This window comes from Pleurodeles waltl, chromosome 7 (genome assembly GCF_031143425.1).
Source record: "Pleurodeles waltl isolate 20211129_DDA chromosome 7, aPleWal1.hap1.20221129, whole genome shotgun sequence".
NCBI classification, from domain to species: Eukaryota; Metazoa; Chordata; class Amphibia; order Caudata; family Salamandridae; genus Pleurodeles; species Pleurodeles waltl.
Genome location: NC_090446.1, coordinates 268,666,720 through 268,681,611, shown reverse-complemented (window position 1 = coordinate 268,681,611; position 14,892 = coordinate 268,666,720).

Sequence of the window (14,892 nt, the reverse complement as noted above, 5' to 3'; positions counted from 1 at the left end):
TTTGGATGTGGAAACGTACCTTGCGTCAATGAGATGCAAGATATGCATTCCCGTGCAAATATGACTCTATGGCCTTAGCGCCATATTTATCCCCTGTGCTAAAATCACGCACAGGGGGAGGAGGGGTCAAATAATGGTGCAAAGCTTGCTTGGCACCATTATTTAACACCTGGGTCATGGACGGAGTTAGGGGACCTGTGGGCCTATTTCCATGGTGGAACAGTGTGGAATAAGCCCACAGGTGCCCTTATTTTTTTTTTAAGTGCAACAGGGGGCCCTGAAATGGGCTCCCCTACATGGCACTGGGTGCAATGGCCATGGCCAGGGGACCCTTGTCCCCTGTGCTGGCCATTGGGATGGTGGGCATGACTTCTGTCTTTTCTAAGACAGGAGTCTTGGTATGGATGGTTTTGCATCAGAAAATGATGCTAGGCTGGTTAGAGTCATTTTTTAAAATCTAACCTTACTAACGTCACATTTTGGTGCAAAACCCACTTCTCCCATACCGCCACCCCTACCCGGCTAAAATTTTTATGCTAGCCTACCCTTTGCGCTGGCTTGCACCGTTCCATAAATATGGTGCCTGGCTGGCGCTCAAGAATGGTGCAAGTCGGTGCAAACCTTTAGAAGCAAAACTGCGTTAGTGCAGTTTTGCACCAAAAAGTATAAATATGCTCCCAAATACCATCCGTTACTGCGCCTGTCAGACCTGATTTCTTTTGGATTTCTTCTTTAATCTTAGAGTCCACCCCAGCTCGATCACATGGAATTACTGGTCCATAAATAGCTGAGGAGGAATGTTTCTGTTGTCACCTCCCTGTGTACTTGGAGTTCACACATCCTCGGGCTACAGAAGATAACAGCTTCCATCTGCAACAGCTCAAATGTCTGCAGAGCAGTTAGGGAAGGGGAGCCCCAAAAATGAGAGACTTGTCCACAACTTTGAATGGTGCAAAACTATAAATCATATCTATGAGGCCACTCAAAGCCACTCTGGCTTTGAAAGGCCTCATAGATGTGGAGTAAGGAAAGGCAGTACAAATTCCTGCTTTGCATTACTCTGTATTAGGACGGCAACACCCATGGATTTTGACGCATCCCCAGATTTGCATGACCTTGTCAACTTGGGGATTAGCCAAAACCTTACACCTCCTCAAGGTCGGTGCAACGAGGAGAAATATGTTTATTTCTCCTTGTTTTTCCCTCTTTCTATGTGTGGTGCATTCTGCAACACACATAGAAAGAGGAAAAAGCCTCCCAGGATTACTTTTCTGCAGGAAGGTGCCTCTTCCTGCACATAAACAATCCTGCATACAATACAGGCACATTTGCACCATGGTGCAAGGGTGCCTGCATTGCCGCTAAGAAGCTGAAACTGCACCAGCAAAGGGGGAAACAACAGGAATGGGATGTATGCCATAGACATGGTGCATTCCTGCCCTCTACCAAAATTCCATAAATATGGGCCTAAATTGCTCTACACCTTCTAGGGGTGTGTGTTGAGTGCTTCTGCTGAATCCCTCTAAAACCATCACATTCCTAATATTTTTAGAAGTCCTTATAAAAGCCCAAGCACATACCCTTTATTAAATGGAATCTAGGGGACATATTTATGAGACGCTTATGCCGCCGTTGCATCACTTTTAGTGATGCAGTGCTAATCTCTCAACCATATCTAAGAGGCCACGTAAAGTCACTTTGCGTGGCTTTGGATGGCGTCATAGATAAGGAGTAAGGCAAGGTAGCACACGTCGCTGCATTGCCTTACTCTGTGCTGGAGAGGCATTCCATGTGCGTTGCACTGGGTTTTCCCACGCTACTCCCATGGGTTTTGACGCATACCCAAATTTACAAGGACTTATGAACCTGGGAATGCTCTCAAACCTTATGTCTCCCCAAGGCAGGTGTAACAAGGAAAAATATTTTGATATCTTCTTGTTTTTTCCTCTCATAGAAAGAGGAAAACACCTCTATGGATTGTTTCTGTGCAGCAAGGTGCCCCTTCCTACACTAAAACAATGCTGCAGACAACACAGGCAACCATGCACCATGGTGCAAGGGTGCCTGCAATGGTGCTGAACTGCTAAATCAGCGCTAGCATGCGGGACAGGACAGGAATGCACCTTACTGCATAACTATAGTGTATTTCTGTAGTGTCACTTTGGCATAGGGCAGTGCAGCAAGGTGACTTGTTGCTCTGCCCTCGGCCAAATCCCACTAAATATGGCTCTAGGTCTATAAGAAACTACCAGAACACCTGTGTTTATAAGTCCAAAACAGCAAAAAGCAACTTAAACATTTTTACTTCACACATGCTTAATTGGAGCCCATGATTAGATTCCCCCCACTACACCCTGACACTAATGTTTGGAGACAGACCCTTATTTTCCCTCATAAGATTTTGACCCAGAGAAAGAAAGAGCAAGAGAGAGAAAAACATGAAAGAGGGAAAGAAGAAAGAAGAGAAAGATATAAAATCAATGATCAAGGAGACCGCTGAGATGATAAAGAACTTCTTAAAGTGAGAACACAGTGGAGGGATGAGAGAGGGATAAAGTGGACAAAAGGCTACACAGCCTTGGGATTCGTAACCCCTGACTTTTGATTGCATCGGGCACAAGCTTCTGAGCAAAACTAAACTTTTTACTGTGTCACTTATTCTCTTACAAATTAAGCACTGGGAGCCTTCATCTACTTTCCCTTGGAATGCAAGCAACGTGATATTCATTCCCCTAAAAAACACTTTTGGTGAGCAAATGAAATTCACATACGAAAACCACATCTCTAATGTCTAACATAGTGATTTAGTGAATGACTTTACATTTTATTGCGTTTTATTAAACATTTTTTGGATTTCCCCCAATAACTTTACAGTTGTGTATTTGCTTGTATACGCAGCTGCAAAACATGAATATAATATACCAGGAACGGAAGAGTGGTCCAGGTAACCTTTGGATATTCCCGTAGTTCTGTCGCGTGGGCTCTCATTATTCTAAATGAGACTACTGGATTTCTAGGTAGCAGGATCGATAACGGTGTGGGGGACTGAGTCTGACCCACGTGTAAAGAACTCTGTCACCCTAAATCCGGTTTTTGCTCCGGCTAACTAGCAGTGCCTCATTTCTCCCATGTGGAAGGAATGATTTGGCAGCCGAGCGCATGACATCTTTGGAACTTCTCAGGGAAGTCGTGGTTACTCAGATCCAAACCAACTCTCTTATTTCCAATATGATGTCATATACAAATGACAAAGACAGTATAAGTTTTATATAATGTTTTAATAAAACGACTGTATTTTAGATATTAAGGCGTGAGCCGCAATAACCAGAACGATACAACACAGTAGGATTGTGATAGTTACCAGGAGAGTAAAACATAAAAACAAAGCTATCATATTGTCAAACAGTTTCTACTCTCCCTCTGCTTGTTCTATCTGGAGCACAGCATGTTAAGCTTCTAGCTTGCCTATTAGAATCACTATGGGGATATCAGCCCTCATACCTGAGCAAAGACCTGTGATCTTGGTTCAGCATCTGCAACGAGGCAGTCAGTGTCAAGTTGTGGTTCCCTGGTCGGAATCTCCCTCTTGCGTGTACTGGGACAAGGAAGTGATTTTATAACTAACATGTCAGCGAGATCACAAAATGTCCCTACGCAGGAATGCCGAGTCTAAACTCTTACCACGTCTATCAGCAATGTACCAGACTGTATCCTTGACTGAAGCACAGAGTAAATATGTTATGGAGAACTCCAGTGCAGAGTAGGCAAAACAGTGTGATATGAATAAAAAACAACACCGTAGAACTGGCTATTTGAAAAATAACAGTACGAAGCCTAATAAAAAGCATGTAGAGCAAAGTGCACAGAGGCTCTAAGCTATTAGCAAATGAATAAAATATATTCAGGGCAAAATGCACAAAGGCCTAAAGCCTGAAGCTAAAGCGCAACGAATACGTAAAACTAACCACACTACAGTTCCTTTTAAAGAAAGCCTACAATACATGTGTCAGCCCCAAGTAAATGCTAAAAAATATTCTTCTCACTTCTCACTTGCGCCCTCGTCTATCTATTAAGGCAGTGGCGGAATGGAATTGACAGTGGTGGACGACGAAGTGCCTTCCTAGCTTTACCTAGCTGATTGATACATCTGCAATGCATTGGATCTTCCTTTGTTATCTTCTCATGCTCATGGAATAGGCCCTACCTACCCCAGTCACAACAGAACCATCACCAGTGGAAGGGAGACAATTTTTAATGTCACCAGCCCCACGCACCTCATGAGACAGATCAAATTGTCTTTCGAATAGGGTGTCATTCACTTTTTTCCATGTAACTGGCAGGACCTTCAATTTTTTCTGTTTATGTGTTTGTAGGCCAGAGACCATCAAACCGTTCCTGGGAATCTTTTCCATTAGCAGTGGTATTGTAAAATGGTGAATTCAAATAAATCCCTCCTTTCAGAAAACCAGCCAGCATAGACCATACATATGACAAATATATTATATTGGTTCATTATTTGCATAGCACTTTCGTACTTCTTGCAAATCCCACTCCAATTATGTTGTGTTTTTGTAAAGCATGTTTAGTTTGCTCTTACATAAGAAGTGCAACTGAGTGTTGCAAATAGTTTCCCCGTGATAGTTTCCCCTTTTCCCATCGAGTCACTTAGAAGGGAGACTTGCAGGTTAATATCACACAGGTCTGGAAACTCTATCTACAAAACCCAATTGCATCCAGAGTACATTTATGTATGTCTGTGGCATGTGAATAGCACTGAAACACTGGCAAACACCTACAGCAGTTCAAACACTGGGCTTTGCTTACACTGCTTCTATCAGCAAGAAACTATCTGTTCTTGAGAGTAAATGTGGAGGGAATACACAAGGTTTTACTAACATTTAAAACACAAAGTGAGATCAAGAGAGTTAAAAGGGCAGCACTATTTGACATCTCACTATAAATGGCTCCAGCTGTCTGTTGGGAGACAGCATTGTATACCATACTCCACACAGTCAATCCTTGCTCATGATTGATTGGATTTGGTATTTGTTTCAATTGCCCTGCTCTTATTTGTTGCTTTCCTCCCTTTCTGTGTTTGACCCATCCACAGGAGCATTTTAGGGTTGAGCGCAATGCACTCTGTCCCTTCTGTAATCTCTCTATGGGCTTGTAACTACGCCCACCACACGTCCATGAGTTTGGTTGGTTTGTGGGCTTGCCTTTTAAAATTCACTTGCTTTCATTAGTGGAAGGCATGCATATGTCATGCCTTTTCTGGTGTTTATCCCTCCTAGAATGCACCAGCCAACTACTGAAAACATACGAGGCTCTGTGTTTTCTGTATGGTTTCTGGACTACTTTTTTTGATTTATTTCCTACGCAGCACGATCTCGTTGGGCAGTAGTCAAGTGGCTTTGCATCACATCAACCCTGTTACATGGACAATTGTATTTTTGCCGATAATACATTTGACCGTGAGCTAACTTCTATTTTACATTTTATTTTCAATTTATGTGGCAAGAAATGTCCAGTTCAGAATTTACAATACAAATAGCTCTTACTCGAACAAATGCGAAACCCATTGCTTTGCAAATGCTTGTTGACTTTGCTGTCTGTGTATTTGTCATACTTCCTTCCTTAAATGCATCAATGCAAACAGTGCTATGTTTGAACAGCACCCACTTTGTTGCCTTTAAGTGCCATCAAGTAGACATAAGAAAAACTGGAAAAGAAATGTAGGAGATGCGACATGAATTGTGACAGACTACGATCAACAAGTATTGACACTTCCAGTCAGTCTTGCTTTATATGAAAGAAAGCCCCACCAATTTGCATTGCCCATGAATTATCGTATTTGTACTCTGCAGAAAAGCATTTGCCTGTCTTTGGGAGGTTTTTATTTTGATATTTGTTTTTATGAGTTTATTGGCATCCATTGAAAGTTCAAAAGTATTGTTTGAATGATATTAAGGTACTTGAGAATTGGTTATCATTTGTCTGAGACAGCTATCTTGGTTAACTATTTTTTTAGATTCTGTACTGAACATTGTGGGCTGTATCATGATACTGTTTTTCACAAGTCACTAACTACCTGCTTGTGTTTCAGAGCTTCGGTGCCAGAAAAAATGCTTTAACTCAGAGATATTTCTAGTTAATGTATGCTCTCTATCAGTGCTTAATTTTTAAATAAAAATGTGCCGGTGCCCAAAGCTCTTCTCTGAAAGATGCGTCAGCTGTAATTAAATGTGCAATCACAGAATACTGAGGAAGCATTATCCTGAAGCCTTCTCAGGCCTCTTAAAATCCATTTACAGCCATTCCCTGCTCTTTTAGCTTATTCTTGCAGCTTTCTGTTTTCTCCTTTTGTGATGATTTTTTTGATTTTCTCTTCCTCCATCTTTCCAATATGTGTCTTTTGTACACAGTAAATGCTTGAGGCAGAAAAATAGGTCCCGGCCCTCAAAAATAAGTGCTGGTGCCCCACACCACAAACCACTAGTTCAAATTAAGCACTGCCCTCAAGATGCCGAAAAGAAGTGCATTAATTCTTACTGAGGTGGAACAGAGCAGACAAATGCATCATGATACGCCCCTCAGATCCTCCTCTTTGCAAACTGAGCCACAACTGACCTTATGTGTCTGCTATGGTTTAATGTAATTTTAAATGGCTGCTGGGCAATTTGAAATGGCCTTATTAACATTTCAATTCAACCAAAATCGACACCATAAAATGCTATTAATCAATTTTATCATCACCAACTTGAATCAACTGGAATTTTCCTATTCAATATCTCAAAACACATTTTTCGAAACTACACTATACAAAAACCATTGTCAACTGTGAGATGCATACTGATTAAAAAGCACCAAGTACAAATATTGTAAAGGGGAACGCAATTCTTATTCCTGTAGTTTTTGAAACACCAATTAAATGTAAGATTAAATTATAATAAGCATATCGGCTAAAGTTTAATGTCCTTATTACACTCAATGTCATGCAGTGTAAAAATAAAATAAAAATTAGCACAGCCAGAAGTGACACACAGTAAAAAAAATAGGACCAGATTTATCATTCTTTCACAGAGCCCAACTCAGCAAGCCAATTTGCTGCACTGCGTAAAAGGAAAAGGGCAGGAATGCACAGTATTTAACATTATATGGCGTATTCCTGTCCTTTCCTACCACTGGCACACTTTTGGCTGCCTTTTGCCAAAGCAGGCACCCTTGCACCATGGTGCAAGGATGTTTGCATTGTAGGGACACCTTCCTGCACAAAAGGAATTCTGAGAGGCATTTTCCACATTCTATATGTGCTGCAGAACTAAGTGGTGCAAGGAAGACGCAAAGCCTTGATTCATCTGTCCCTTAGTTCCTATGCAACATAAACATCTGTCTGCTTACACAGAAGAAAAGAAAATATACAAAACAAATACCTGTGCATGATTACAATATGTAGATGGTATTATTTATTTGCCATTCATGCTCAGGTTGATGTAATATACTGTAGGAGAAAGTGTGCGCCCTCCCTACATGTGCTCTTAGTACTAGCTTATGCTGTGTTGGGCTGACACATTATACGTTAGAAAAATGTATCTCCTATTGAGTATGCATGAAAAGGTAAGAAACAACGAATGTATTTCTTCAAAATTCCAAGTACTGTCAAATCTTCTTTGTAATGCAACTTGACACATGTTCTTTTCATTTCTGTCACACACTAGTACAGACCTCCTGCTGTGAGCTTGTCCTTCAGCTGTAAACAATCAAAGAAATGACAGTCAGGTTCGATTCCGAAATACATAACAACATTGTTTTTTATTTGGAGAAAGTAGGAATTTGCTGCAGGAGCTTCAAGTCTCTAAAAGTTGGAATAACTATATTGTCAACACAAGGTATTTATTTGTTTTTGTAAACTAGGCTTCTTTTTCTTAAATACATGCAATTTCTGTAAGCATACTAGAGTTTCAAATATAGCAGTGTATATTGCATTTGATTTTAATTTAAAAAAATTGGTTGGCCTGTAAGTGCGTGTCAGAAATGCTGTTTCCCTTAGAACACTTTGGACAGACCACCGGGGAACATGGCGGCCACCTAAGGAGCTGGTTGCAGAGGGCTCCGTGTCGGGCGTTTATAGGGAGCGCAAATAAAGCGCTGAAGCATAACTTGACTTACCGGAGGCTGGGGGAGGTTGAGGCATAGGTCGGGGATGTTGGATTGGGTCGGGAACTCCATCGGGGTGCCGGCTCTAAAGGTTAGAGGCTGCATTGGAGAGGGTGCCTGGATCCCGAGGTCAAAGGCGGGTTGAGCCAGTGCTGCAAGCCGCTCTTGATGTCCACCACGGGAGAGAGGCGGCAGCAAAAATTCATTTCTGGAGAAAGAGTGGCAGAGCCAGTATAGACACGAGAGGAGGCACAAAAGGAGGAAGTCCAGTAGGAGGTAGAGAGGAGTATCTTTGAACAACTGCAGAAAGAGACGGGCTTGGAATTCGAGGAGTTGGAGGTACATTGTTTTCTAAAAATATTACTGTGCAACTAAATGGTACTGAAGCATACCCAGGTCTCATGGTGGATAGGACAGGAGGGGTGGCTGTGGCTAAAAAGGAAGGCGGGAAGGTGGTGTCTAAGAGCAATTGTGGTCATGCAGCCTACTCCCTGTGGAGTGCTAAAAGGGTTAGAAAAAGAGCAGAAGTAGAACATTGTTAAACCCATCAGAGGCAGATCATGGTGAGGAATAAGGTGAAGCAAATCAGTAACAATAACAAAAGGAAATCGACCCTGAGGAGTCTGAGGGCTGTGAATGACAGGAAAGTGAGGGTTACCTCATCATTAAGAATTCATTTTTGAGTACTACCAGGGTCCCCAAAAATGTTGACTGGGGAAGAGAGAATTCAAAATACAGATAAAGTATTACTTTCTGCTAGAAGTGATGACAGAGTGTCCGACACCCTGATAGATGACGTGAGTATGGAGCAGTACTCCTACCCCGAAGTATGCCCAGAGAAGCAGGGGGCAACAGGGAAATGAGGTGAGGTCAGACAAGGGGATGCGCAGTCCTTAGGTGAAAAAAATGACCACGGAATTTAGCCTAATCACTCAATTACAAGTATGTTAAAAGCATTGTCTATGGAACTGGGGGATAGTTTTGAAACTTCCAAAATGAAACAGGTTGAGATTAGAAATCTCTGTGAAGATCTTGGTAAAAAAATAGATGAGCTCGCAGGCCAGACAGCTGCTTTGGAGGAGGAAGTTGGTGACTTAAGGATTGCAGTGGAATAAAATAAAGAGCAAATTAAGAATTTGAAAGAAGGAGAAGCGGGGGTAATGGCCAAGATGGAGTCCTTGGAAAATAATCAGAGGAGAAACAATCTGAGGTTTCTTAGAGTCCTTGAGGGATTGGAAGGAGATGACTTAAAAGGGCTTGTGCTACAATTAATAAAACGAGAAGTGAACTTTGAGGATTTGGATGTTGACATTACAAAGGATATTTAAAGGGTGCATTGGGTTCTGGCGAAAATGTCCCATAATATGGATAAACCAAGGAAAATCTGAGTCTATTTCCATACAAACACAATTAAAGGACGCATTGTTAGATTTAGCATCTGGTACTCTGAACAAACAGTGGGAATTGGGGAAAAGAATTGATATATTAAAAAAAACTCAGAGCAATGGCCCAATGAATGTTCCCTGCATCTTTAAAAGTAATGGTGAATAACAAAATGTATAACTTCACTGATTGGAATGAGGTAGATGGTTTGATTAAGAAACTAGAGAAGGGAACTGGTTCTGTGTAAGTGCCCCCCTTTCAGTCAAGGTAGGTTAGTCAATAGGAACAGTCCCCGAGCCTGGCATGGTGATCCTCCCCTGGCGGTATCTCCAGATTTAACAAGATGGGGCGGGTTCCTCTGGGAGGTATAGGGATGGGATGGGTGAGGGGGGTGGTGAAGGGGAGCAATGGGTAGGGAGCATAATGGGGAAAAAGGAAATAAAGATCCTCAATGGTGTGGAAAGAGAGGGAGTTGGGGGAAGAAGAGATGTAAGGGGGAGGATTGGGTCCTATTTGGAACGATGTTGCGGAAAGATCTGAAACTCCTGTCTTGGAATATTAATGGCCTGTGGGTAAAGAGCAGGCAGAAGAGGTTGGTGCTATATTTGAAGGACGCCCTATTTGAGGTGCTGATCTTGCAGGAAACTGATCTCTCTAAGGAAGAATGTTTTGAAGTCTTTAAGCCATGTAGATGGATACAACAGATAGCTAGATCTAACTGCACAGAATGCAGCAAAGGTTTGGCCGTTTTAATCAAGAATCATGTTGATATTACCTTTGTTGACGACCCCACAGATAAATTGGGTAGATGGGTGGTGGGGAAATTACTTGCTTATGATTATGCTTTTACACTGGTGGGATATTATGTTCCTAATAGAGATGAAATAGACCCACTGAGAGAGTTATCACATCTTTTACTGCAATATTGGGACCCTATAACATGGGCGGGGGGACTTCAATGTTGTATTGAATTATGAGTTAGATGGGTCCTCACATAATAGGTTGAGAGTGAAGGAGAAAATGCAAGCTCAGCTGCGAGTAATGATGACCCAAATGGGACTATATGATGTAAGGAGAGAAAAGAGGGGGCCTGGGAGAGGTTATACTTATAACAATAAAAAGTATAGACATCAGTCTCGGAGTGACTATTTTTAATAGATGGTAGCCTAAAAGATTTTGTTGAGAAAGTAACACATATGGGCGCTCCTTTATCTGATCATTCGGCTGTTAGTTTGAAGCTTAGGTGGCCGGTAAATAAGGGGGAAAGAAGGTGGACCTTAGATAGAACGCTATTATTAGAGGAAGAGGTAGTTGCAGAGTTGAGGATAGAAACAGAATAATTTTTTAATCTGAATAAAGGGTCAGCCTCGCTAGCAGTAGTATGGGACCATTTTAAAGCCTTTTTGAGGGGGCGGCTGATTAGGATAGCCTCATATAGGAGGAAAATGTATAATGAAGAAATAAGTAGTTTAGAAAATCGAATACAGCAGGCCGAGCAGCGATTGATATGTACGGATCTCGAGGAAGGAGAAATTGATCAGCTATATAAACAGGAGGCCCACTTGGAACTGGTAGCGTTTATAGATAAAAGGATTAGATTGAGATGTGAGGTTAATAGGGTGGCCCATTTTGAGTATGGTGAAAACAGTGGCAAAATTTTGGCCTGGAAAATAAAAACAGATTCAGTAAGAAATAGGGTGGCAGAAATCCGAGATGGAATCTCAGGAGAGGTCAGAAAAGGTATGAAGTAGGTGGAAGAAAGCTTCTTTAATTTTTTTAAGGAATTATATACAGAGGAGTCAGAAGTGCTATCGGAGTCAGTGAAAAGATGTCTTGGGGGATTAGAGTTGGCTGCATTGAGTGAGGATGAAAATAAGGTAGTTAATGGGCCGATTAAGATGATAGAAGTAGAGCAGGCCATAAAATCAGGTAAATTGGGGAAAGCGCCAGGACCAGATGGATTACCCATCGAAGTTTATAGAGCATTGGGAAGTAGTGTTATGAAATTTTTACGAGAGTTATGTGATAGCATCATAGAGACTAATGGGAGCCTCCCCAACTCTTGGAAGGAAGCTATTACTATAATTCTAAAACCAGGTAAAGATCCTAGGAACTGTGAGTGATATCGCCCAATATCACTTTTAAACTGTGATTGTAAAATCTTTGCAAAAATTCTGGCAGATAGATTAGGGGCTGTTATGGGGAAGCTCATACATATTGATCAGAAAGGGTTTTTAAAAGGGAGATACATGCATGAACTGATACACGGTCTGGTAGGATCTATTGACCTAGCTATCACTTCTTGAGGCCCCATAGCAGTGGTAATGGTGGACGTGACATAGGTGTTTGGTAGAGTTAATTGGCGCTATTTAAATGTGGTGTGTGAAGTCTATAATCTTGGAGGACAGTTTATTAGACCACTACAAAAAATCTACATTGACCGTAGCACGAGAATTTTGGATAACTGTTCTCTCACTCCCCCCTTTAATATAGAAAGAGGAACGAGACAGGGGTGTCCATTATCCCCGTTATTGTTTGATCTTTATATTGAGCCACTGACTAGCAGAATTAGAAGTGTTTTGAGAATCCCCCCGTTTGTGTGTAGGAATTTATCCAGGAAGGTTTCTTTATATGCAGATGATTTAATGATTTATACATCTCATTTAAGTCAGGCTAAACCAGCCCTGGAAGAACTGATGCTAGAAATAGGAGGAATCTCTGGTTATGCAGTCAACAATCAAAAGACGGAGGTTATGGTGTGGAACATGGAAGTAAACAGTCTTATAAGTAAAAAGGAGGAGGTTAAATATTTAGGGATTACTATAATGCATGATATATATGTAAAATAGCAGAACTGAATTTTATTAAGGTATTGAGGAAGGTAGACCAGTTAATGAAGAGATGGTTAAATCTCCCATTAACCATTATGGGACGGACTAACTTAATTAAGATGGTGGTTGTACCCAAAGTTACTTTAATTTTTAATTCATTACATTTAATGTATAATAAGGACTCCTTAAGGAAACTCCAGGGGAAAATGTGTAGCTTTATTGGGGCATCTAAAGGAGTCCATATATCTTGGAAAAAGCTGAGAAGGAAAAAAGAAAAAGAAGGATTGGCAGTACCGGATTTGCAATATTACCCATGGGCTTTCCTTCTGAAAAGTGAAAGGGAAATTTTTAACCAACCAGGTCGCTCGGAGTTGGGGCAGCTATTGATAGCCATGATGGAGGGAAACGAGTTGCAGAAAAGTTTTTTACATAAGTTTGGAGATCCTAAATTCTTTAAGGAAGTTCGATTTAAGGTGTTACAGGATTTAGCAAAACTCTGGTATGTGGTTAGGGGGGCTACAAACTTGCCATATTACAGTGAGTATGCCCCGGTCTGGGACTCCCCTGGCTCACTGGAATGGACTAAAGATGCTTTGGTGACCCCACTTAAAGAAGCAGGATTATCGCAGTGGGGACAATTTTGTTATAATGGAGAAGTTAGGTTGTATGAGAATCTTAATGTGGAAGCAAGGGGAAAGCTGTCCAAATATAAATATCTCCTGATAAAAAGTTGGGCGAGGAATTTGACTGAGGACGTCGGGGGTACTAATAATCTGGATACCCCGTTGAAGAAGGAAGTGGGTAGATGGTATTCGGTGATTATGGATGCTGTGGATGGCGAATTTACCCTTCCGGAAGAGTTATGGAAAGATTGGTTGCCGGAGCTTCATCAAAAAGACCTACGGCAAGTATCTACTACACTTTTATATAATACAGTTAAACCTGCTGTGTTAAGAAGAAATCATTTGTTCTCATTCCATAGAGTCTTTTGAGACCATAGAGACCTGCATAACTCTCCAGGCTGAACCAGGGCAATACGGTCAGATGCAAACAGTGTGGATCGGCGTCAGCAGATGATCTACATAAGTTTGTTGAATGCCCTCAGCTTAGTAAGTTTTGGGAAGAGGTTGGTGAAGCAATCAGTGAAATGCTTCCCATAACCCATAAGGTAAGCATCCCATTAGTGATTTTTGGATGTTTGCATGAGCCACCGAAGATGAACAGGGATGGATCTAAACTGCTAATTTATATGATGCTTGTGGCAAGAAGGGAGATATGTAGAAAATGGATTAATGTTCTCCCGCCTACTTTTGCAGATTGGAAAGATTCCTTATTGTATCATTTAAAGTTAGACATGAGTAAGGATAGTTAGGAAAATAGGTTTTGGAATCCACTGAAACGATGGTTGGGTATTGGTGAAGGTATGGATGTATAAGGCTCTGTATGTTCCTATTATTACATATACTTCCAAGTGCAATGCCCTATGTGGATAATCTGCTGGTGGGTGGTCCATTTCCTTAGACATGGGTGATCTGTTGGAGACAGGCTGCGAGCAGTCAATAAGATCTCCACCTCTCCCTTCCTCTCTTTGAAGTAGAACAATGAAAGGTAAATGAGGAAAAAGAAAAACACTTTGCACTCCACTCTCCTGCGAGCCACTGGTTGTGTGCAGTGTCCTCTCTCATCGTGCAGCACCTCAGTATGGTAAGAATGAGCTTGTCAAGGGGGCAGAACAAAGACTAAAATTTGTCCTGTGATTGGCCTCAAGCAGGCTTCATAGCTGGCTTCTTTTACTGGAGTGCTTGATGGGGGAGTGAAGCAAAGATGCAGTAGCCATCTTGCCACTTGACTGGACGGTCAAAGGACCATGGTCAGGGAATGCTGTTGATGTTGATAGTTTTACTTTGCCCTTGCTTCTAGGTATGTTTTTACTTTATTTTCAAGTCTTTGTAACAGGAGGTGTGACATAATAGGGATGAAAGAGATGAAAAACTGCTAGATGTTACTCAATGGCATTCTAGCAATGAAAAGTTGGAGCTAGCCAGTTCTAATTTCTTTTGAAAAAATCTAGACTGTTATTCATATTTGAATTATGCTTTAAGGTCTGGCTTTCCAGCTTTAACTACTTTTAAAGAGTGCAAACAACATGTAGTCATGGAGACATTGAAACATGTAGGGGAAAAAATATAAACGGATGGAAAATACAAGGCCTTTTCCTGTGTGTCAGGTTTCAATTAGCTCATGAAAGGTGCCTCCCGGTCCTGAAAGTTGAAGTCAGAATGCACCGGAAAATGTTGTGCTAATGGCGTTGAGGAGCACCTCGGAAAGGTCCTGTGGCACAGTAGCTCATTTCAAAGGGACTAAATCATTTTCCTCATGCTCCTTCTACAGCACAAATTAAGCCATGTTTATTCTTTGTCAGCTGATTTTGTAAGCCAGCTCTACTTCCTATGATGGTGTACTTTGAGTCAAGCTAGGCAGCACAGGTCTCGAGTCTCAGCACCACTACCCGCTTTGGGCA